This window comes from Myxocyprinus asiaticus, chromosome 10 (genome assembly GCF_019703515.2).
Source record: "Myxocyprinus asiaticus isolate MX2 ecotype Aquarium Trade chromosome 10, UBuf_Myxa_2, whole genome shotgun sequence".
Classification (NCBI taxonomy): Eukaryota; Metazoa; Chordata; class Actinopteri; order Cypriniformes; family Catostomidae; genus Myxocyprinus; species Myxocyprinus asiaticus.
Genome location: NC_059353.1, coordinates 32,209,134 through 32,235,424, shown reverse-complemented (window position 1 = coordinate 32,235,424; position 26,291 = coordinate 32,209,134). Strand labels below are relative to the sequence as shown.

At 38.0% G+C, this 26,291-nt stretch overlaps 1 protein-coding gene across 4 annotated transcripts in view; it reads left to right on the top strand.

The window, feature by feature from the left end:
* Positions 1-26,291, top strand: part of LOC127447456 (fibroblast growth factor 14-like) — a 189,049-nt gene that overhangs the window by 154,455 nt on the left and 8,303 nt on the right. The gene's annotated exons all lie outside the window — the stretch shown is intronic.

Below are 26,291 nucleotides of genomic sequence, written 5' to 3'. Positions count from 1 at the left end.
CAGCTCTCAATACTTTATAAATTCAGATATAACCCCAACATAATCACTTCTGTCTTTTATATTTGGACTGCACTGCCTGGCTTATATCTGCTCAAATAAGCTTTATTGGATCTATGAGACTGTTGAGTGTTGGGATGAAAGACGGCTTGGTTGCAAACCATGTTCAAGAAAGCAGAGATAAGAGGGAAATGACTTACAGTAGATTGGGATCCAAACTCAGGCCTCTCTTTTGAAGTACTCCTCCATTGTATGTCTTATAGGCTATTCTTTCACAGATCCAGGATCTGTTTGTATTCAATACTGGTTGCTGGTATTTAAATATTCCTGGCATTTCTGATGCATTGAATGCTAAAATATTATGTTGACAACATGACTGTCATTTTGTTGCAGTCTTATTGCAGAGTTGTTTCTCATTTTAATGGATGTCCTAATAAAATGATCACATTGTAATAAACTCTACAAACAAGTGCACACACATGATAACGAGTGTCAGTAAACAAAGCCCAAATGCTCTCCTGGGAGTCAAAACTTCTGCACGTCACCCATAGATCTCAATTACAGCATGTTAATAAAGGGCCTTTTTATAATGTTTAACGATGCTTTTGTTGGGCAAGTCCAGCCTCCCCTTCAGCATATGACTGCTATTTATTTCAAGGGGTTACATCATTAATCTAAGCACCTGAAACATCTGGGAATGCAGTCTGGTCTGTGAAGCTCGACTGGTCATGACTAGAAGCACAGATGCAATTAAAGTCTTTCACTGTGGCTGAGATGTCTCAGCCCTCGTGGATCAGATCTGTCTAAGGGAGAATGATCCCATTTCAGTATAAAGGGCAACTCAGACTACTAGAACTAGTGGTCGACCGATACAGGTTTTTTAATGGCCGATGCCATTATCCAGAGAGCAAGATATATAATGCCGATATCACCTGCTTGGAGTGTCACGAACTGACCATCGCTTAACATTTGTGAGACAGAGGGACATTGTTTTGATCCAGGCTATGATAATACACGGTTCAGAGTAGGCCTGACGCGATTATTAAATAACCATCTGATCACGGTTATTTGATCCAACCGTGGTTATCTGAGACAACCGTGATTATTGGGCATTCCAATCACAGTCATCCAGTTGAACTCCGATTCCGAGCATCACTGAGCCACACCATGGAGGTCAACCAGCTCCTGTCCTGTAGAGCACGTGAAGTGCACTGATGCACATACTGTCAGCAGAGGCTCGCATCAAACTCCTGCGACAATATAAATGAACAAGTATAAACTTTGATAGTGAATGCAAAGTGCTCCGGTTTCACTTTAAACTATCGTGTAATGGCAAATGTTCTTGGTTCATACATGCTGTGTTAATGACACGCAGTGACAAAGAGGAGGAGACACATGCTTACTCTATTTCTGTGGAGTAATAAAAAGATGAAACGAAATCTCAGAGGTTTTGCTTCATGAGAAATAAAGGCTTGTGGGTTTAATCAGAGCATTAAAATATGTGTAAAAGTGAAGAAATTAGGAAATAAATGTTTTACTATTGCATAATATAATAAAATATAATATAAATATAATAAAATAAATAATTATATATTTTCTTTTATTTAAAACAAATATAAAAAATATGTACCTTAAAAAATTACAATTTATGACAATTAATCGTGAAAGCCCTTAACAAGCCCTAAAACAGATAATTAATCATCATAATCGCAATTATTTGTTTGACAATTAATCGTCAGCCAAATTTCATAATTGTGAAAGCCCTAGTTCAGAGTGAGATATACTGTATATGCGCTCAACAGGAAGAAAATGCTAGCTTTGCGCAAGTTTTTTAAATTAAATCTGTTTAAACGAGATATTCGCATATTTGCAGGCGGTGAATGATAGAAGTTTTATTGATATTTTCCTTTTTATCATTAGACAAGACAGTTAATAGTTACAGTGAACTGTTGATAAGAATGAAACACTTTATCAACTAACATCATAAGTTCCTGATGTTACATATATCATATGCGGACCGTTAAAATGAGACTGTGCTGCACACCGGCCTATTATTGTGTTAACACGATAGCACGTAACAGCAGAACAAACTGTGATTGGTCATTTACATGTCTCAGACAGCTCCATCGTGTGCTAGCAGGTGATTCACGATGCCATCGCGGCTTGAGAAACTAATCGGCCAAACGGGAAAATGTATCAGCCAATGTAATAATTTAAAAAATCTGAATATCGGCCGATTTAGCAGGCTTTGGTGATATACCGGTCAACCACTAACCAGAACAGCAACTCACTGTTCTGATTGGACACTCTGGGGCTTGTTCATGATGTAATATTGTCTATATCCAATGGTCAAACACCAGTAAGAAATATTTCACCATCATTTTTCACTAAAATATTTTTTAATGGTAAAACTCATTGCTTCTAATCTCATAGCTTTCTGTGTGGGCACTATACTGTAGATTAATTTAAACAGCTGCTTTGGATTTCATTAATGGAGGCTACAGGATATAGTTCAGGATTAAACGATCTTCGAATACTGATACAAAGGCATTATTCCTTTGTAGGTCATGGAATAAAGCCCTTAAGGTTAATGCATGCTTTTAATTTGATTCTCAAGAGTATAATCTGTCTTTCAGCAATGGAGAAGTGCATGCTTTTTACACCATGTTTAAACTGCATTTTACATCTCTGGAACTCTTCTGGAACTCTACAGGAATAATATTATACTATTGGTATCTTTTTCGAGACTTAAAGGTGCTGTAAGTGATTTTATTTTTGTTAAATGGCATGCAGAAAATGTCCTCAGATATTACTGAAATAGGTGCCATGAAATATCACACCTGTCGCTGTAACAGCCTTAGCTTCTGTAAACAGCGGGGAATAAGATGTCTGTGGGCCACAGTCAGATTGTTTGTTTAGGCAACTGCATTTGTTCTCATTTGTTTTCATTTATTCTCAAAGAGAAATGATTGAAAGGTTAAAAGAGATATTTTATTTATTATACTGCACTTAGTTATCATTTTATCACAGTTTTAATGTAAAAACAGTACAGCCAAAGAACATCTGGCATGTTTGTACTGTACTGTGACTTCAGTGCATTTACATTTTCAAGTTTTCCCCAGGGCTTCAGATATGTTAGCTTGATGGGGCTTCTCTAATTGCCAGAGAACGGTATTCCCATGCTTGTGGAGATGGATGGTTTAAATATACCCCATTGTGCAGTTCATAGTCCTCCTCGTGGAGGGTTTGACAGCTCTTTGTGAGTAGATTTTTGGACCTGTAAAAGGCAAAGTCTGCCTCCCTGGGTACGTGTATGAGCCCAATTTGAAACAACAAAGATAAACGATACCTTCCATTACAGTCACTGACTGGAGAGCAGCCATATCAGTGAGACTCCATCTGTGTTATCTAGGGACAACAAAAGTTTCACCAGATACATTATGTTGTGGACTTAAGCTTGAGCTTTTTTAATCAAGATGTGCTACTTGTCTCCACATTAGAAGTGTGTACAAAAAAGTTGTCCTCTTTTTATTGAGAATTACAGCAGGAGATCTTCATCTTCACTTCCTGAATTGTTTGGTTATATGAAATGAAAAACTAGTTTTCAAAGAGTGCAGTCCAGAGAATATCATCCTATATTTTCCTCAGTGTTAGAAGAACATGTCTCCAACCACTTTCAGATCGCACACACTAAACTGCATTTTTATCCACCAAACAGGCATATCAGGGAATTAGTGTAAACAGCAAATACTTCAATGAATAATCTGGCTAACAGTTCAAGACAGATATTGGATGGAGGAGAGGAAATAATAATTTACACTTTGCTCACAAACACATATAAACTCACATTCTCCCACACTGAAACAAGCTGTGAATGTGAGGTGGAAGGTGACTCACTATGCTTGCTGGCAGACAGGAATGCCTGCTGGAGGAATATCCTGTCTATGAAGGAGACCCATGCACACACACAGACACAGGATCAAACCCTCCCTGCAAATATGCTGTGAAGACAACAGCAGAGTTTTCCAAAAGTTAAGAAAACTCTTAAATCTCCTTACTGCGCATGCGGAAAATCGCCGTTCCATGTATGGTCTAAAACCCAATTTTCCTTGTGTTCCTTGGCCGGACAGAAATCCCAAAGTAAACTTCCCGTCGCCTTTAAAGGAATGCAATGTGAAGGTTGTACAAAGTACCATTTATCTTTAACAATGCTATCAAAGTTAATAGCAGGCACAATAACGGCATTACAACATGGGCTGCCATCTTGATTGGGTTGAATGGATAACATGACTGCATCACATGACAACAAATACGACATCGTTTTCAGATATCTCTATTTCCCCTGTCCACACAACAATGGAAAGACGACATTTCCAAATTTATCCACTTGGGTAAGTGTTTTCGAAAAGCTCAGTTTTCGCTGTCAAAAACACTGTCTCGTGTTGACGGCGTTGACGGAAGGCCAATATCTACAGAAAAAGATGCGTTTTCAAATGAGCAAGTATTAATTTGGATGTGGCCTCAATCTAAAAATCCCAACTCAAGCCTCTATAAAACTCTGGTCCCTAGATCTCTGCTCTGGTTTGCCCTTCAATGTCTAATGGGATTTATTTTCCTATTTTATCGTCCACTAGATGAAAATCCTTAGTCTGAATACTTAGAAAAGTAATAGCGCACCTCTCCTCAAAAAGCTGCACAATTTGAGGTATCATTCTGTAGCATAAATGGTGTAGGAAGAGTTACACACCAATGTTTAATAGGTTTAGGGTTTAGAACAAACAGAGGACCAGGATATTTCACAATATCCCTCACCATTTCCGCAAGCTGAAAAAATCATTTTGTTTACCGCACAAATATTTGATGCATTTTTTTTTCCAAATCAATCCCATGATGCAGCTGAGGGCCTAAAGGCAGAATCCATGTTTCTCTCTAAAGCCATTGGACTGTGTCGTCTAACTCTCTGTCAGGCTGACAGCAAGGGAATTGTATGACTGCCACAGCCCTGAGTCCTGCCTTCCTGCAGTCTGTCAGCTTGTTAGTGACACCTCACATCTCCTGACTAGTCAATAATGACTGCTAGATTACTCATTTAAGACCAGACTGGCCTCAATTTAAAGATTAACAGCTCTTTGGTGGCCAGCGCTGGCTCACGGGAATATTATCCATTGGGATCTCGCTCAAGGTCAAGCACTGTGTGGAGCTCTGAGACTGACTTGTATAGAAGGTTTATTATCAGGAAACAGTGTCATTTGTGCTAGAGATTTTTTTTATAATTTCATTTGAAAAGGTTATTGCGGAGCTTTCAAGAAATCATATTTTCACACATAGTGCCCAAATTATCGTGGTCGTAACCACTTAGACATTAGGGGACCACCTTTGGGTGACACGTCCCCCCAATATTCAGATTATTGGTCAACAAAAAACAGATTTTAGTGTCTGATTATTAAAACTTCTAACCACAATCCTAAATATGTTGTTACAGCTGTGCAAAAATTATCTATAGTTATTTATTGTTACCAACCCTAAATCTAATCCTAAAGCGCTACCTATAACTATGTCACAATAAGTTTTGACCTCATATACTTGTAATATGAATAGACAACTGAGTAAATTTTAGTACTATTACTCAGTTTTGGTGTGCATTATAATAAATCACACGGTAACATTCCTTAACATTAGTTATTGCATAATGTAATGAAAATATATATATATATTTTTTTACAGCGTTTATTAATCTTTGTTAATTTTACTGAATAAAAATATAATTGTTCATTGTTCGTTCATGTTAGTTCTTAGTACATTAACTAATGTTAACATGTACAACTTTTGATTTTAAAAATGTATTACTATATGTTAATTAACATAAACCAAGGTTAATAGATGCTGTAAAGATATTTGTCATTGTTAGTTCATGTTAACTAATGTTGACAAATGGAACCTTATTATAAAGGGTTGCCACTCATATAATATAATATAATATAATATAATATAATATAATATAATATAATATAATATAATATAATATATACACTGGTGGCCAAAAGTTTGGACTAATGTACAGATTTTGCTGTTTTGGAAGGAAATTGGTACTTTAATTCACCAAAGTGGCATTCAGCTGATCACAAAGTATAGTCAGGACATTACTGATGTAAAAAACAGCACCATCACTATTTGAAAAAAGTCATTTTTGATCAAATCTAGACAGGCCTCATTTCCAGCAGCCATCACTCCAACACCTTATCCTTGAGTAATCATGCTAAATTGTTAATTTGGTACTAGAAAATCACTTGCCATTATATCAAACACTGTTGAAAGCTATTTTGTTCGTTAAATGAAGCTTAACATTGTCTTTGTGTTTGTTTTTGAGTTGCCACAGTATACAATAGACTGGCATGTCTTAAGGTCAATATTAGGTAAAAAATGTCAAAAAAGAAACAGCTTTCTCTAGAAACTCGTCAGTCAATCATTGTTTTGAGGAATGAAGTCTATACAATGCTTAAAATTGCCAAAAAACTGAAGATTTCATACAAAGGTGTACACTACAGTCTTCAAAGATAAAGGACAACTGACTCTAACAAGGACAGAAAGAGATGTGGAAGGTCCAGATGTACAACTAAACAAGAGGATAAGTACATCAGAGTCTCTAGTTTGAGAAATAGATGCCTCACATGTCCTCAGCTGACAGCTTCATTGAAGTCTACCCGCTCAACACCAGTTTCATGTACAACAGTATAGAGAAGACTCAGGGGTTTAGGCCTTATGTGTAGAATTGCAAAGAAAAAGCCACTTTTGAAACAAAAATAAAAGGTTAGAGTGGACAAAGAATCACAGACATTGGATAACATATAACTGGAAAAGAGTGTTATGGATCTTAACCCCATTGAGCTTTTGTGGGATCAGCTAGACTGAAAAGTGTGTGAGAAGTGCCCGACAAGACAGCCACATCTATGGCAAATGTTACAGGAAGCGTGAGGTGAAATGTCACCTGAGTATCTGGACAAAATGATAGGAAGAATGCCAAGGGTCTGCAAAGCTGTCATTGCTACACATGGAGGATTTTTTGATGAGAACTCTTTGAAGTACTTTAAGAAGTTCTGAATAAAAAAAAAAAAAAAAATTGTAATAGTAATTTTTCACATTATTAATGTCCTGACTATACAGTGTGATCAGTTGAATGCCACTTTGGTGAATAAAAGTACCGATTTCTTTCCATATGAACAAAATCCAAAAAAACACATTATTCCAAACTTTTGGCCACCAGTGTATATATACAGTGTGTGTGTGTGTGTGTGTGTGTGTGTGTGTGTGTGTATATATATATATATATATATATATATATATATATATATATATATATATATATATATATATATATATATAAACCCATGATGTTTCACTTTTAAAACATTCTAAATGTTTTGAGGTTGTTTGTTATGGGATTTAGATCATTATAATGGTGTAACGGCCTAAGCTAGCAAATATCTTTACACACACAGTCACTGTTATTGACAGTCAGTATTCTTGAGGTTTGTGCCAAGAAAAATATTTTTCGTAAAAAATAGCTACAAGAACTTTTGAGCTTGACGAGGCCAGAATACAAGTAAGTGTAAATACCTTAAGCACAGTACTATGCAAGCTAAATTGGTGTTAGTGTGTTGGCGAAATAGCTCATGCAAAATGTTAATGGGTTTGGTCAAGTGCAATTTAATTCTGAGGTTCTTCTCTGGTTATTGTGCTGTCTGTGTCCTATAACTGTATATTTTCGATTCCCTGTTTAGCAATGTTGATATACATGAAGACAGGCCATTCATAAGCATTCGGTAGTGTAAAGGGGCTGTATGCAGTACATTAGAAGAACAGAAATATGGACCATTTCTGTCTAATGCTCTTTTGTGCATTAACTACATCCTTGTCAATAGTCAGCCATATTTTTATGACAGTGACATGCTCCTTATGTACACATGGAAAATATGGTGCTCATCGGGACTAATTGGATGTTGGCTGTGTTAAATTGTAAAGAATGTAAGTATAATTAATCATATTGATCTACTGACAGACAAACCATGTTTAGTATTAAAAGTGACCGATAGCTCTTTAATATCATCTGCTAGTCCCCCAAACTGCAAATGCAGGAACTGAGTTTAGACTTTGCACTGAGGATTAACTATTTCTCAGGAAAATAGCAAATTGCATTTTGCGGCACTTCATTAACATACAATACACCCAAAGTATGCATGCATACGCCCACAGATAGCATAAGCACTCCCACCCAAGCCCACTTTTGCAATGTGCTCGCACGAAAATTGTGCTTACAATTAGCACTCTCAGGAAAATTGGATAAGGAGCAGTGCACCATGGTTGTGCATAGCGCTGCGCCTAGCGCATCCATGAAAATAGAGCCCTGTAAGAGAAATGTACTTCTGTTTCAATTATAAAAACATTTACCATTAATATAATGGGGTTTAACAACTTCTGCATTTTTCACAGAAAATGCACAAACATTACAGAAAACCAAGTACATGTCCATGTACATGGACATGAACCATTATATTCCAGAAAGAGCAAAATTGAAGTAGAATTCAATTGTTTTTATCCTATATAAAACCTTAAAATATAATGAAAAATTTGGTGACATTTTGATGAAAAATGTTTGTTTACATTAAGATACAATTAATTTAAACCCCCCCCAAAGACCTTATCCGGGTCAAACCCTTATCTGAACCCACCGACCTTTATGTTAATTTTCATTTATTATTCTAAGTCATTTTTAAGAAAATATTAAGAGTAAACATAAGAAACAAGATGGGCATAAGAGTGGGACAATGGCGTATTCAGAAGCATATTCACAGCGTCTTTACTCTCCACGTCTAGTCCACAGCCAGCCATTCTAACCTAGTGTCTTTCTGTCCTGAGAGCCTTGTGCATGATATATTACAAACACTGTAAAAGGCATAAATACTGCATGCACTGAGATACCCTCAATAAGGTAATAAGTTGTTTGCCTTTACCTATACTCTTGTCGGTTATAGATTTACGATCATTCCATCTAGTATGTTGAGGCAGAGATGAAGCCTTCAGTTGAGATTTAAAATCTACTGTATGTAAAAACTTTTCTTTGGGACTTGACAGGATTCTTTTTGAGTAAACACACAATAGAGCTGAAGCAGAGACACATGAAGTGCACTCAGAATCTGGGGACATTGCCTTTCACAGAGCTGGTGTTAAAAATCTACCACACAGCCAAAAGGTCACTCTCTTCAGGGAGGCTGAACGGAGAGTTTTAAGTGCTTGTGGTTAGACTGATCTTCAAAAGGCAGTGGACTCTCAGCTATTCATCATGGCAAAAATCACTACATGATCAAGAAAAATTTCATAAAAATTCATAAAAATACTGCAAACATTTCCACATATTTTCGCCAAAAAACAAACAAACATTTTCTTATTGTTCTCTAAAAACAAGACTTAATATCATTTTGCTTATCAACTAAGTGTCTCTTGTATTAAGGTTGTTGGAATTGGGGGGGGGTGGTCACGTGGCACCATGCGGGAGTCGGACGTGTGGGTGGCGAGCACTGCGCACTTTGCTAGTTTTAATACTTTTTATGACATGGACCAGTGGGATTCAGTGCACTCTGTTCCATTGCTGTTCTGGGGGGACAGTGTGTTGAAGAATTCGAAGTCCTCAGGCTCTGTAGACATTGGAGTATGCTTGCGTGCTCGGGCTGACGTCCCCAGGCGGGCTGCGGGCCGTGGGCCTGGGGGTCGATTTGGTCGGGGGTGCAGCAGGATGTGCTGGGCGTGTCGGTGGTGCTGGCGGGGGTCATTGCTGACTTGGAGGATCTTGCTGTGATGCGTCGATCGATCGCTGCCATGGGAGCGGGGTTTGCTGGTGTTGTTGCTGGAGTGGGGGGTGTCGAAAGGCAGATTGATTGCCTGGATCAGGGGTGTCAAACTCGGTTCCTGGAGGGCCACAGTGCAGCAGAGTTTAGCTCCAACCCTAATTAAACACACCTGAAGCAGCTAATCAAGGTCTTCAGGAGTGCTTGAAGATTACAAGGAGGCATTTTAGAGCAGGGCTGGAACTAAACTCTGCAGGGCTGTGGCCCTCCAGGAACTGAGTTTGACACCCCTGGCCTGGAGTCATCAGGGAGGGAGTTGTCTTCTGGTCTGCTGGTGGCCGGGGTGGATTTGGAGCATGTCTGGGAGAGGTTGAAGGATGTGGAGGACCGTGGCTGGTGGAGTGGCGTCTGTGTTGTCGGGGTCCCGGGGGGAGTGGAGGGATGGGATATGTTGTGGTTTCTGGATGGGCTCTTTCCGGGTCTGCTCGACGTGGTAGGCTGTGGGCTGGGGGTCGGGTGGGCTCGCGGGGTTCCTGCTTGGTGGTCTGCAGAGGGAAACGGGCCCCGATTGATTCTGGGCAAGTTTCTGAGATCGTCCGATGGAGATGTTGTGTTGGACAAGGAATGGAGGGGAGCTTTCTTGGAGGGGCCGCAGCGTTTTCTTGTTCCCGGACTTTGCGAGCTCGGCAGGAGAAGGGTGTGAACGATTCGGGGAGTGCGGGAGGCTTTTGCATCGGCGGAGGGACGCTTTTGTGCAGATGATCCCAGTCAGGTTGGGGGTGGATGCTGGGGGTGGCTGTGAAACATTTGTTTTGTGAGGTGTCACGCCTTCGGGACAGTTTTGTGGTTGGGTCTGCATGCTCTTTGTGCTTGGTCCGCCTATCGGCTAGAGTTTGTTTTGTGGAGTGGCACACCTTCAGGATGGTTTTGTGGATGGGTCTGCACGCTCTTTGTGTTTGTTCTGCCTGTTGGCTGGAGTTGTTTTGTAGATTATCTTTTGCTGTGTGGTTCTGTCTCATGGAATTTGAATGGAAGCACTGGACTTGGGTGGTCCGGTGGCGGGGTTGTCACGGGGGCTCTCAAGGGCACGCATGGACTGTTTGGGTTTGGGGGGATGGACGCCGGTTGGTGCACGGGGTTGGTGCATGCGTTTTTCTTTTTTCTGTTTGTTTGGTTCTGGGGGATGTTCAGGTTTTGATGGTTGCACTGGTGTTGGACTGTGGTCTTTGTGATCTTTTTTTGACACACAATCTATTTTTTCTTGTATGTCGGGATGTTGGTTGTTGGTGTGGGTGGGTTGTGTCTCTCCCCATGGAGTGTGGGTGGGTTGGAGCACCCCATGGGGGAGTAAGGGTTGTTTCTCTTCTTAGGCATGGGAGGTGTGATGTGGTGTTTCTTCGGGAGGTGCACCTTTCTCCGCGGGAGGCTGAGGGGTTTGGGAAGATGTTAGGTGGGCATTTTTTTGTGGTTCTGGCTTGAGTGGGAGCGGGGGAGTCTTTGTGCTGGTGGGTGGACATCTGTGGTTCAGGTGTCTCAAACAGGGTGGGGATGGGTTGGGAGGAGTCATTGTTGTTTTGGCTGAGATTCGGGGATGAGGTCTTGTTTTGGCTGATGTTTGTGCACCTGGCGTTGATGATCAGGGCTTTTTTGTAGATCTTGGGGGGATGTTGTGGGCCGCTGGCACCCCTCATGATGTAGTATTGGGAGGAGACTTTTGATGTCACGGATTGCATTTCGGTGGGTTGCTTGGGCCAAATGGTGGGGGTGGGCTGGGCCTGCCCAAGATTTTGTTTTGTTGTGCATTTGGTCTCGGACATTTGGTTCATTGGTCGCTTCCGCCTGGGGGAGCCCCTCCCTGGTTTTGTGTTGGGCGGAGGTTTCTTGCCCCTGTTTTGCTATTGCGGGGACTTTCTGTCGGGCTGGCCGGGGAGGTTGGGTTGCACCCCGTTGTCTCGCATTTGCACGCGGTGTGGACGGGGGTGTCACTTCGAGCCTATGGCTGAACCCCAAATTATGTATTAATAAGTCCCCTTTCTGCTAGGTGGAATGGATTGTGTGGGATGTTGGTGCACTCGGTGGCCTGTGTGGGAGTGGAGTGTTGAGATCCTTTGGAAATCTGGTTCAGCATTTTGGGATTCCCAGGTCTCAATTCTTCAGGTATTTGCGGCTGCGCCACCTGCTCTGTGCTATTTTTGGGGATGGCGTGCACCACAGGGATATTTGTTGATGGTCAGGGTGGGGTTGGGGATTGAGAGGGGTAAAGGAAATAATAGGGGTTAAATGTTGATTCTGTGAATGTATGTTTTGCTTTTCTGTGTCAATTGTGTGAATCAATAAAAAGTGTTAATTGGAAAAGAATGTAAGAATGTTTTTTTTTTTTTTTTTTTTTTTTTTTTTTTTGCAGTGCATGCACATACACTCACTGAGCACTTTATTAGGAATACCTGTACACCTTATTCATGCGATTATCAAATCAGTCAATTGTGTGCCAGAGGTGCAGTTCATACAATCAAGCAGATACAGGTCAGGAGCTTCACATCAACCATCAGACTGGGGAAAACAACAACACTCTCTAGTTTACTCAGAATGGTGCCTAAAACAAAAAAACATCCAGTGAACGGCAGTTCTGTGGATGGGAACACCTTGTTGATGAGAGAGGTCAACTGAGAATGGCCAGACTGGTTCAAGCTGACAGGAAGGCTACGGTAACTCAGATAAACACTCTGTACAATTGTAGTGAACAGAATAACATCTAAGAATTCACAACATGTCAAACCATGAGGCGGATGGGCTACAACAGCAGAAGACCACGTCAGGCATTTTAATAGGACATAATGTTCATAATGAAGTGCTCAGTGAGTGTATATAAGAATATTGTGCAGACATGAAAATTGTTAGGGCAAGAATTAACGATATGATCTGCCCCCAAAAGAGTAAACTGTTATGTAACACACAAAGCGATTTGCTTAAGGGTCTGCTCTTGAATTTTAACAGGAACAAGTAACCTTCTCCAGTATGGCTCCTCTTGTTTGGTTCTCATCTGAGACATATAACATATGCACGTAATTGTCAACAAGCCTTTTGAGGTCCTGTCCTACAATTCCTCATATAGAGTCAAAATATGTCCATGTCTCTTTAAGAGGAGGCTCATCAGAGTCTGCTGATAAAATACATATTTATGTACCATCCATATTTAACAGTGTCCCTTCTTTTGTGTTTGGTTCGTTGAAAATATTCAGTGAAGCTCACATTATCTGGTTCTCTTTTGATGTGCCTTTTTTTTCTCAAGATGAGCAGAGGTGTGGGGTGCTGCTCAGTCTCTTGAAGACTGATTACTCCATGGAATAATTGATTAGATTCAACCATCATTAACAATTTCCATTTTATTATTTTGGTGAAAAATTGTGTGGCAGCCTAATAAATTTATTTATTTATTTATTTATTTATTTATTTATTGTCTGCGTTTCTTGCTTGATTTTCTTGTGTTCTGTCTCTCCCTCCCCTGTCTCATTTTTTTTGTATTCCTTCTTCAACCCTGCCTCCCTTAACCTTTTTTCTCCTCCACTTCATGCACTCATTCTCTCCCTTTTCCTCCCATCCCCCTTTCTCTTCGTTTGCTTTCAGAGAGGGATGGGTTGATTATCTGTGTCTGGAGTAAACTGCCCTTTCTGGCACTGGCCAAGGTCAATTATGGCTACACATTTAAAGCAGAATGAATGTGAGGGGTGAAACACTGGGGCAATGGATTAAGCGATGAGGAAATAAACTGATCTTCCCTCCAAGAATCATTTTCCATCCCTTTCCATCAATTTAGTTCATTCCATTACTCTCGAAAAGCCAGCTAGCTACATGTGCTGAGGAGCATTTATACATTTATCGAAGATCTGTTGTTCCGTGATATCCCTGTGAAATTCCAGATGAGCTATATTTAAGTTTTTACTTACAGCCCTTTCATTACTTGTTAGTAATTATGTTCTCAACATGCTCCTACTGAGATCTACACTTTATGTGATGCATTGTTTCACACAATGACTCTTGAAATATATGAAGGTAAATAAGTAGCAAAACTTGAGAGCTTGCATATTTGGATTTGAGAACTTGTACAATAAATATTTGTACTCATAAGTTGAAATTTACACTCACAGCACCAAAGTGAAAACTTGTAAAATAAAAATGTGAAGTTGAATGTTGTAATCTGCACTCACAGTCAATAATTCAAAGCTTGTGTTCTAAATTCAAAATTGCTGACAATTAGTCACAAATGTGTAAAATAACATTCACATCAATACAACTACAGACATAGACATGTATTACACCTTAACTTTTGTACTTTAATTCATTTTTGCAGTACAACCACAAATTGGCATTTATAACCTCTTAAATCTGGCACTGCAACTTTAAATCTTCACACCTTGACTTTTGCATGTACTTCTGTGAAAAACGTAGCAAACACTTGTGCGCTTGTATATACTGATGCGAGAGAGCAAGACTAGTGTTTGGCGGGGGAGGGGGCAATGAAGTCATTCTATTGGTTAATGCCTAGCCAGTTAAATGGGACATTTTTTTACGCGATGATGTCACGCCACAGTGCCAGCCTGCCCCTTTTTGTTAGGGCAAAGTAGGGCTGGGTGGTATATCAACTTTTTAAGGTATATCGATATATTTTCAAACGAGATATAGGATGAGACAATACCGTTTATATGGATATAGTTTGATGTTGCGTTACATAACCCGTTTCTTCCGTAAAACCGTGCTGTATTTGCATCTCTCTCACACTCTCTGCGCAATCCCACCCCCTCTCTCCCTCTGCGTCTGAGCGCAAACCCGCCCCCACTCACTTAAGTTCTCCTGCAACATGGAGGGAGACAGAGTGCTGGTTTACACTGCCAAAGAACTGGTTAGTAAAAAATAAAAACAATGGTCAAATTATTTGGAAATGGTTTGGATTTAAAAAATCAGATGAGCAGCAAAACAGCTGCGTGCTGTTTGACTGACAGGCGGCTTGTGTGTTTGTGTGTGTGTGGCGCGCTTTACATGCGCATGTGCTCCAAGAACGCTCGTGCCTAAATGCTCAAATACATTTAAAAATCCACCAAAATGCCTGTCTTGGTGAGGTATTCATGTAAACACAGAGAGTTATGTTTAAAGTGAAGGTAAACATTTGGAAGAAAGCTGATTTGTACGACTTGTAAGTTTAAATGTAACCTAATAGACCTGCCGCCGACTAGTGTATCTTTAATATGAATCAAACAACAATAACAAGAAAACGACAAAGCCACTCACTGCTCTTGGCTGGATAACCTTACTTGTATAACTCTAGTATAAAAGTGTTAAAGTATTATTCATATAGGGAAGACCAGTAGTAGTTTTATGTAAAATTCATTCTGAATGTTTAATTGAATACTTGATTCTGTTAATTTTTTTTAAAGCTGTTAAAAAGCACTGTTTTCTTGATTTGTATTTTTTTATAGTGTTTTTTATTATTATTTTTTTTCATTTCATTGCTTTTCTTTTGTTATTTTATTACTGACTATTTACTACTCTTGAATAATAACTTGAGAAATTCATTTATTATTAACAAATTAGTTAATGTTAGGCTATTATTTGTTGTGGTTTTGAAGCTGGTATCAAAAATCTATTTCACTAAAGACTACTGAAATTTTGGCATTGTGATAAATTTATATATTGTGTATGGTAACATTGCTGCAGCAACATGATGGAAAAGTAGATCTTATTCCAAAGAAGTGTGAGCACCCCTGCTGTAAATGATGGTGATGGATGATTTCCTTATTTGACTACCGTGCGTACATGTAACATAAAATAACCTCCCTGCAGTATGTATTAAACTTCGTGCTGCTGCTGCAACCCCGGCCGCAAGGTCTTCACAGTCTGAAAAGTCTTCTGCCCTGAAACAAAGCACGATACAAGCTTCATTTACCATGTCACATGTGGATGAAAATTAATTTTGTATAGAGTAGCCAGAAACTATAAAACATATTTTGTTGCTCTGTTGCAAAACTGCTGTTGCTCTAAGAGATTTTGGAAAGAAATACCAGATTACATTCAACTGACATCTGGTCATGCTCTTGATATAAATCGCAGAGATGTGTTTATTTATTTTGAATCAAATTGTTTTGTATTGTATTGTGAACCTTATAATTTTATTAGGTAAATTTCATATATATAAAAGCAACATTAGTCAATCTAAACCATGCTTTAAGTAGTGGTCGATTGATATGGCATTAACATTAATGGCTGATGCCGATATCCAGAGAGCAGGGTGGCCGATAGGCCAATACAATGCCGATATATTACACAATTTAATATAGTAAATAACAAACATTAAATTGCTAAAAAAATTATTATTTATTTATTACTTATTTAGCACTATATTTACTCAGTTTCACACAAAACTAAAAAATAATATTGCATTTTAAATGGTAGATAGCAGTTTCTTCTGATTTCTGTTTAGTCATCAAATATTTGTAATTTATTTGCACATGAAGAAATTGCTAATATATTAGGAAGAAGGAAAAAACAGTACATACAGTAGTCCAGCAACCATGGATGGCATGTCCACGTTAGCAATCGCATTTACTCAAAAAATATTGAATCAAACCAACTGTACATACAGTGATAGTGAATAAGACATTTACTTATAGCACACGTGATGCGCTTTTATCTTAGGCTGCATCCGAAAACATAGGCAGCTGAATTGCTACCTTACTGCCTAATCAGTTAATGGCTTAACTGACAGCTATTTTGCATGAATGGAACTCTTAAGGAAACTGCTTTCCGAACAGTTTGAAAAGCACCTTATTTTCATCCTACCTCCGTATACAGCCTCCTGAGGCAGCATTTTCCTGGTTTCGGAAGCAGCCTTGAAGTTGCACTCACGCGCTCGTGCGGATCCACCATGAGCCTCAATCTCCTGACAGTTTAAACAGCCTAGATCGCCTACTTGGATTGTTACAGATGGACTGTCATGATTTGTGAATGAGAGGAACTTTTGATCCTGATCCTGAAGTTTTTGATTCTGGCTGAATACGTGCATCAGAGGAAGATATTAGATGAGTTCTCGATGGGAAGAAAACGCTGGATTTTGGTGAGGTTCCTGAATGACATCTTTTTAAACGAGATATCTGCATATCTGCAGATGGTATGTAATAAAAGTTTTATTGATATTTGCCTTTTATCATTAGAAAAGTTACAGGGAGCTGTTGAGGAGAGGCTGACAGAATACATGCTTTAAAGGTAAATAAATGAGCGTTCCACAGCTGGATCTGCTGAGTTGTGTGAGGTTGCGCATATTTTCGGAGAGTATATGATATTAGTTTTGTTGATATTTGCCTTTTTCTCATTAGACAAGACAGTTAAAGTTACATGGAACTGTTGAGGAGAGAGAGGGAGAATGAAACAGATGAGCACTTTAACATTATGGCTCTGATAAGCGGACCATTTAAATGAGAATTTGTTGCACACCGGTATATTATTGTAGTAACGCGATGGCACATAACAACAAAACGAACCGTGACTGTTTGTTTACATGTCTCAAAAGCTTCACATGCAAGCAGCCGATTTTCAGCGCCCTCAAGAAAAAATCGGCCAAATGGGAAACAATTTAGTCCGATTCCGATAATTAAAAAAGTCTGAATATCGGCCTATATATCGGTTGACCACTAGCTTTAAGGTTTTATAACTGATTTCTTTTTGTTTATGGAGTCTCTTAAATGTATTAATAATTAAAAATCTAATTATATATTTCAACTGAAAAATAAGTTTCTGAATTGCTGTCCCCCCCCCAACAAACTCTGGTCTTGCTCTCTCGCATGAGTATGTACAAGTGCACAAGTGAGTTTTCCTACAGGTTTTTCGCAAAAGTAGTTGCAAAGTCAAGGCATGAAGATTTAAAATTGCAGTGCCAGATTTGAAAGATTGTAAATGCTGATTTGTGGCTGTAATGCAAAAATGACTTAAAGTACAAAAGTTAATGTGTAATACAAGTTTATGTCTGTAGTTGTATTTATGTGAATGTCATTTTACACATTTGTGACTACATGACTGCAATTGTGAATTCAGAACACAAGCTTTGAATTATTGTCTGAGTGCAGATTGCAACATTCAACTTCCAATTTTTACTTTACAAGTTTTCACTTTGGTGCTGTGAGTGTAAATTTCAACTTATGAGTACACATATTTATTGTACAAGTTCTCAAATCCAAATATGCAAGCTCTCGAGTTTTGCTACTGATTTACCTTCATAGAAACATGCACAGAAGACTCATGTATATGCATACAGTATTGGAATTCTGAGGTCTCTCTTCAACTAAATAAAAAGGAAAAAAGGGGGAAAAAAATCTTAATTGCTAGGCAGGAGCCTTTCAAGCGTTGCCATGGTTACACAATAGCAAGGTATGTGCCATTTTAAAAGCAGCCTGTGAAAAGGAAGAGCTGTCAAGAAAAGAGCATTAGGCAAAAGGCGGCTAGAAACAATGGATTGCCATTTCTGCACAGTGTTTGCATGCAGAGATCAAAGGTAGACATGCATGACACATATCACCTGTCTAATTTGTTGGCTAGAATGGAAAATTAAATCAAGCTTTTAGTTTAGCCGCTGGTATTGACCACCAGCTCCAATGACCCATGGGAGACGAAAGAGGGTTGAAGTGTGGCCATCAAATCGTCTTTCTGTTTCAAAGGCCTGACATGTACACAGCACATCTCTGTGATTTTTAGTTTTATGTTTAGTTTTATGTTTTCCTTTTAGATTTAGATTCAATTTGGCTCACTATAGTGTTCAGCTCATTTAATAGTGTGTGCATTTACATGTGCAATCTTAGACCGATTAAGCTACTAATTCGACAATGCCTAAGGTCATGTAAACACTCTGAATTGTGTTCTTTTATCAGGGTGAGATCATAAACTGTTTAAGCATAAACCAATCAGCACTATTACATCCCTTAGGGGTTAGGATGCAATAAAAGAAAAGGGACACATGACTCTCCATAACTGTCAGACCAAACCCCTAAAAAAGACAATTATCATAAATCCAAGGTTGATTTATTGGAAGAAGTGATTTGAGCAAAAAGAGCAGCAGGTATTTTGGCTTCAGAGTAGGGTTGCAGCCGGTTTCACAGTATACCATGGTATGAAAATGGACGGTTATCATACCAGGTACATTTGCTTATCTACGGTATTGAGAAAAACAATGCAACCGGATGGAGAATCTCACCTGCGCATCTCCTTTCCTCCTCGACTGCCTGTCAGACTCGTCAACTTGCCCCCCACACACAGATGCGGTGGAGAAAATGTCAGAGAGAAGTGTATCTGACATAAGTGAGTGCAGGGCCGGAGTGGCAATGGGGAAGATCGGGAGAATTCCCGCTGGACCGGTAAAAAAATTGGTTGTAAATCACCAAAAACAGAAGAAGAACTCTTAAGAGAGAAGAGCGCTTATGAAAGGGAAAGTGGAGATTTATAGTAAAAAATGACTTAATTATTGATCTGTTTCTCACCGCTTGTCATTTACTTGCATTGAATGGACCAACAGAGCTGAGATATTCTTCTAAACATCTTCATTCATGTTGTGCAGAAGAAAGTCATACACATCTGGGATGGTATGAGGGTGAGGAAATGATCAAATATCCCTTTAACATTCACTTATTTTTACAACACATACAATGAAGTCTTATGACAAAGTGAAAATCTTAGTGAATGTCGTATGTGGTATAATGACATGGAGAGCTTAAATAATTTTCAAGTATTTGCAAATATTTCAGATTTTTGCCGTGATCTTGTTTTATTGTTATCATCTTCACCTCCAACCCCCCTTTTATGTGTGAGCTGATTGGACATGACATCCCTGGCTGAATATGAATCCCAATCCGGCCCTGAGTGAGTGTGTGAGTTAAAGCAGTGTTTCTCAACTGGTCTATTCGGACTGGGTCACGGACAGCAGGGAAAGAACAATGACATGGTTCTCCCATTGAAGATATTTCGGCATCCGTCCAAGTGATTGCCTATTTAGGACTGCCGAGGCAGATTTAATGATAATCTCACAATCAGCTAAAGGCTTCTCATCTGCACTTTCACACGAGTGTAACAGAACCAGCTCACGCTAATGATCTGCTCTGCTCTCTGACGCACAGGCAGCGACTGGTCTTCCCTCGATATTGCGGGGTGCAGACCTCAAAACTGATGTGACGAATTTCAATTCTAGTGATACTTTTCTAGTTTAAAGCATTACGGAGAAAGTCAAGTCGAACCTCTCAAACAATAGGCAGCCCTGACATGCCAAACAGCACTGAGGAGGAAAAGAGCAACACTGTGTTATGCGCAAATATTTATTTCATTATACATCATCACCTTTACAAAATTGTTTCACGATTTTACATGAGTAAAAGTAACTGTTATATTTTGACAAAATGTTTCTTATGAAATAATCTAAAAGTAGAATCTATTAGACCTCCTTTTATATCAACAGTGGCAGTTGTAGTTAAAGTTTCAAGATGTGTTTCAGCTTGTACTTATTTTTTCATAAATACTATCATTTGTTATTATTATTACTATTATTTAAGACTAGCTACACTGACCTAACCATGGTAATGAGGAGCCTTTCCTCCTGTGTAATATGTACGTTCTGTTTGAATTATGTTTGAAATTAGGAAACAAACAGGATAATAATGGGTTCATATATGTAAATATGCTCTTCAATTTTTAAAAGGGGTGAGAGAAAACTTCCTGTAGATTTTGTTGTTGACATCAACAACAAAAATAATGTCACTTGATGCATGTCCTTGTACTTGAAAACCATGAACAAAACTATGCAACATAAAAGGAAATGCGACTCAGGATACATTAAATACAGGTTACGTTTTTACTATGGTGGGTCGCCACTTGATTTCCAATAAAATATGGGTCCTGAAGCAAAACCAGCTGAGAACCACTGAGTTAAAGGTACAGACAGGAGCAGTCTGGCTGCGCTGTCACACACCTACAGTATATGTTAATTATTAATAATCATAGGACATTACTTTAAAAGCTCACACAGCTGATTTTTATTTAGTAGTTAATTTAACATGCTATGCTAACATGTAAACTAACATGCTTTAGTTATATAACATGTTATAGTTACATGCTATTTTTTTTATCACGTTTATAATTTGGTTTATTATAATTCTGTTAGATTTCTTATTTATTCTATTTATTTATTTATTTTTTTTTTAAAAAGGGAGACTTTTTTTACACATACTTCCATTAAATAAAATGGTTTCAAGTTTCAATTATAATAAAGCGTTTGTTCAACCAAAAAAATAAAAAAACCCTTCTGTTTTCACTCCTTTAAGAGTCATTGTAACAGATAATAATAATTGTGTAATACCGTATACCGTGATACCATGAAACCGTGATATTTTCTGAGATGGTTATCATACCGTGAAAATCTCATACTGTTGCAACCCTACTTCAGAGTGACCCCTGGCCTTCAAAAGAAAAGAAAAAAGAGAATAAGGAAAGAAAAGAAAAAATACAATCGAATAAACCCTAGCTATACTAACAAAAACAAAGCGCACAATATCAAACAAACAGGGCAGGTCACCCCTACAAACCTAACTGCTTTAGAACACTGTATAAGTAAACTTTACTAACAAACCAGATTGCTTTGATGGCAAAACCTGAGAATAACCTGATTATTTCAAATGTCATGTACTGTAAACGCAGCTTTCTTGTGTTGTCGGGTTTTTAGAATGAGCTGTTTTTTGATCAGTATTTTTGTGCATGTAAACGCCCTCATTGTTAGGATTTTTTGTTCCTGCAAGAGAGGACTGGTGGCAACACACTATAGACAGTTTGTGTGGATTTTATTTATTTTATTGAAAGTTTATCTTGTCATAGTCAACACTTTTGAGTGACATAAGTCAGACATGAGTCTTTTTATGTTTTAAGAAATGTCTTTATGAGTCAAGACTTTGTACATTCTCTAAATCCCAATAATGTGTGTAAAAAAATAGTTGCTAAGGTTAAAAGAACTTTGAATGACAACTTCAATCACTGTTATACAATAATTTAAATGTGTTAAAATACTGTACAAAACTAAAAAAATAATATTCAATGAAAAGTCAAAAGAAGATCGCAATGTATGTAATTGTAACTGTATCAGATGTTATTAATAAAACACGGGAACTCATTGCGTGGGCATTTTTTGTCCCTATATTTTGAATTTCGGGGATATTTTTGTCAATTTCGGTGGCATTTTTGCCCCAAGTCCCCATTAATTCCCGACACTATTGGCATTGTATCTTTCTAAGGTATTTAAAAGGTTTGTTTTATACATATAGTAGCAAGTAAACAAGATATCCCCAGATATATGTCAAACTACATTGTGTTAATGTTTGACTCAGTTAAAACATTGCCTACCTTAAAAACAAGTTTGATCAGTGTTTAAACGTGTTCAGACGGTTCCCTCGTACCTGAATGAACGACTCCTTTCCAGAATAAAATGAAGTATGCTGAAAATCACAGTATTACAGTTCTTGTATAGTGACATGGCAGAAAGTCTTGGAGAAGCTAGAGAAGAAAGGACACCGGCGGCAGTTTATGCAAGCTGCTATGCTCATGATGCTGGGCCCTGCGGGCTTCCATCATGCCATGCACAGCGCATTTTTGTTTATAAACAGATTTAATGCTCATAACTTGCCGATTTCTTCTTCCCAAAAAATTCAGAAATATTATGTATTTTTTTGTACTTTGTAATTGTGGTGAAAAATAACTGTAGTGAAATTGAATACATTGGATTTATGGTTGAACACTTGAATTCATTTTTAATCAACTCAAGTAAAAGTACTATTATTTATTTATACTTAAAAAAAGTAGAAAAATGTGAAAAATGTTTCTCAAGTACTGTAACGAGAGTAGTTGTAATTAATTACTTTCCACCTCTGGTCATATCCCTCACCCCTAGTCTGACGCAATCAATGCTGAATATCACCAGTTAGGATCTGGTTTTGTGTGGGTTAAAGCACTTGGTTAGCATGCAGTCAATGAAGTCTGCTGTTAGTGTTTAATCAAGGGTGAAAGAGAGCCCTCCAAAACACATCCGAGTTCAACTCCCTTATATAATACAATTTCATCCCATTTAGTCTGCCATTGCATCTGACTAACGTGTCTCCAATCCTTTTTTATGCAAGTACCTTGTCTGAAGTTGACAAGAAACAATTTAACACAGACATAATTGGGAGGAATGAGGTCTGTGGAAATGCCTTTCTTTCATTTGAAGTTAAAACAATTGGTCTTCAAAAATGTTACTCTATCAAGCATGTTTTTAGTAATATTTTTCCAATGAACAATTCTGTTTGGGGTTCTTAATATTTTACAGTGAGGAATTGGGAAAACGTAGGTTTCATTTTTATTATAATATCTTGTAGAAATGAGTTTTTCATGTGATTAGCTGACCTTTTAAAGCTATAAAAATCTCTGATTTATCAGTTTTATTTTAACAAGCAAGTCTTCAGGAAGTGCTTTACTCTAAAATCTTCCTCATTTGTTAATTAACAGAGACGCATATTTATGTATTTGGAAGTTGGTTTCTTATTCAGATAAAATGTTAATTATTGTTTTAATCCCAAATTATATAGTCTGTGATGGGTGTTAATGGAACTTGTGGATTTACAAATGATAGTCTTGGTGCTGTTTACCAATATAGTGAAGTGCTACAAGGATTATTGAAGTGGTAGCGTTATTGAATTGACAGAGTAAGCCAGGAAGCTTTAATCAATGCAGTAATTTGAAGAGTCATGCAACATATGCACAGTGTTTACAGATGGAATCAAATAATGGGTCATACAGAGAAGATGAATGGCTTTTGCTGGCTAAATGAAGTAATTTTGAAGAAGACAGAGCACAGTAATATTTTATAATCCTTAAATCAGTCGAAATGAAATAATGAATAATGATGTCATTATCAGGGCCCCTGTTCTGTGTGAGACTTTTCCCAAACAGCATCAAAGCCTAAATTAACGGCCTCCAGGGAGTTTCATCACTGAAATGCAGTGATGAATGGAAATCATGCACCATGGTGCAGATACATAGGGAACATTTTCAGTTATGCTTTACAAAAATATAGGCATTTAATTATATGCTTAAACCTGTGTTTACATTTTTAACCCTGGTTTAAGGCCACTCCTAAACGCCTGGTTTTCCATGTTTGAGGGAACAGTAATTGTAAAAGTTAAGGCAGTAACAGTAATTTGAGTAACATAGAGCTACTGGGTTACCATGGGTTACCAATTCCAAGTGTGAAAGGCCATGATTTTATACCCATTTTAAGACATGTTAAGTTTTCATGGCTTGATCAACATCTCCATAAACCTCCTTAACATCTCAAAAAATCTCAGATGATTTCACCTGGTTCATATTCAAGGCTTCATAATTACTGACAGTAATTTAAATGCACAGCAGGGCCAGATTTCAGATTATTGTGAACATATGGGCTGACTCATAATGAAAATATACAAAACTTCACCACTAAAAACCTGCTGGCTTAAATTACCTTCATTCTTTAAGTAAAACCCTTTTACAACTCCGCGTGACATCTGAACTGTTTTTGTGTTCTTAAAATTGATTAAATCATTTGCTGTAGTGCTAATTTTTCCATAATGAGGTTGTGCTGGATAAGGTGGTGTGGGATGTTTAAAAAATTAAATAGAAGACATTTTAAACAGGTGCTTATCTGTTTTTAAGATTTACACCTTGCCCAAAAGCATGTGAACACCCCTTTCTAATTAAAAGGTTTTGCTAGGTCCATTAATTTCAGTAAAGAAAAACCCTAACCCATGCTAACAAAGCGAAATTTACTGTATAAAGAAATCATTTACCAAGTCTGTCTGGAAGAACTTGACTGGCCTGCACAAAGCCCAGACCTGAACCCCAAAGAACACTTTTGATATAAATTGAAATGGCAACTGTGATCCAGGCCCCATCTCCAAGCATCAGTGCCTGACCTTACTGATGCTCTTGTGTCTGAAAGAGAGGAAATCCCTGAAGCTATATTCCAGAATGTGGTAGAAAGCCTTCCTGGATAAGTGGAAGCTATTAGAAATGTCCAACTCTCAATTGTTCAATAATAAAATATGGGTGTGGTGTTTATGTGTCCAAATATAGTGAAGATGATCAGAGAAATCCAGGTTCTTTCAAGTCACCTTTGATACATTTAGATTTAAATTATTTTTAGATCCAATTTCTACAGATATGTTTTACTCCTCCTGCTATATTCACAGTGTGGCATGATCCCAAGCTTTTCAAAAGCAAAAAGCAAGTGAAACATGAAATATATGGTGAAATATACAAGTGAAGTGTGGGTGTATGCCCACATTTTGCTTCAAGTTACTTTTTGTTTAGTTGTTCTGAAAAGATAGTGAGGTGATTGGAATGCCCTGAATAAAGTGTGGATTGTGCAATTGGACATGGATATTTGAAAAAATAATAGATTAAGCATTACACCTGGAGTGAAGGTGAATGTAGAGATTAATTTGTCATGAGCGAATATCACATTTTGTCATGGAGACAATTATTTTGTCTGCATGCTCATTCAGGTATCAGCAGACAGAGCTGCAGTGTCTGCCTACAGATTAGACCTCAGGCATTATCACCATGCATGCAGAGTAATACTGATTCATTGAACAATGGTTTAGTGTCCTGTCCAACAGAGATTTAAACATACAATTTATAGACTTAAAGTTGATACCATATTTAATTTGACACAAATGAAATCTGTTCAATATGTCATACTGTTGTGCCGATCCTTCTTCTGACACAACATTGAAAATGTTCTTCAGCCTTGTTTTCATTCGCATCAAATTAAATATGGTCTCTTCTTTGCCTGAAGTCTATATATTCTAAAATGGGTTTAAATAAAAAATAAATAAAATAAAATTTTTAAATAACCTACATTTATTAAATTAAAACCAAAGTGAAACATGATTGAAACAATAGTCCCTTTCAAATATGCAACAAGGTAAATTACAGGAATCGTTGGGTTGCCTTTACTGGTAAATGTACCACATGTGCTATTCACACATGCAACATCTTTCCATCTTTTTCCGTTTTGTTAGGACTATTCACACATCAGCACCAAATGCTGTTAAACTCGTCATTTGCCGGAAATTACATCTAAAAAGCTGCGCTGGGAACGTAGGCTTCTTGTTTGAAAACGTGGTGGAGTATTATTTTGTATCTGAATTCTGAACGTCTGTAATTTTGGTGAATGATGTTTATTTATTTTTTTTGGATTTTCTCCCTAATTTGGAATGCCCAATTCCCAATGCACTCTAGGTCCTTGTGGTGGCATAGTGACTCAAACCAGGTGGCGGAAGACGAATCTCAGTTGCCTCTGAGTCTGAGACCGTCAATCTGTGCATTTTAACACGTGGCTTGTTGAGGCTGTTACCATGGAGACCTAGC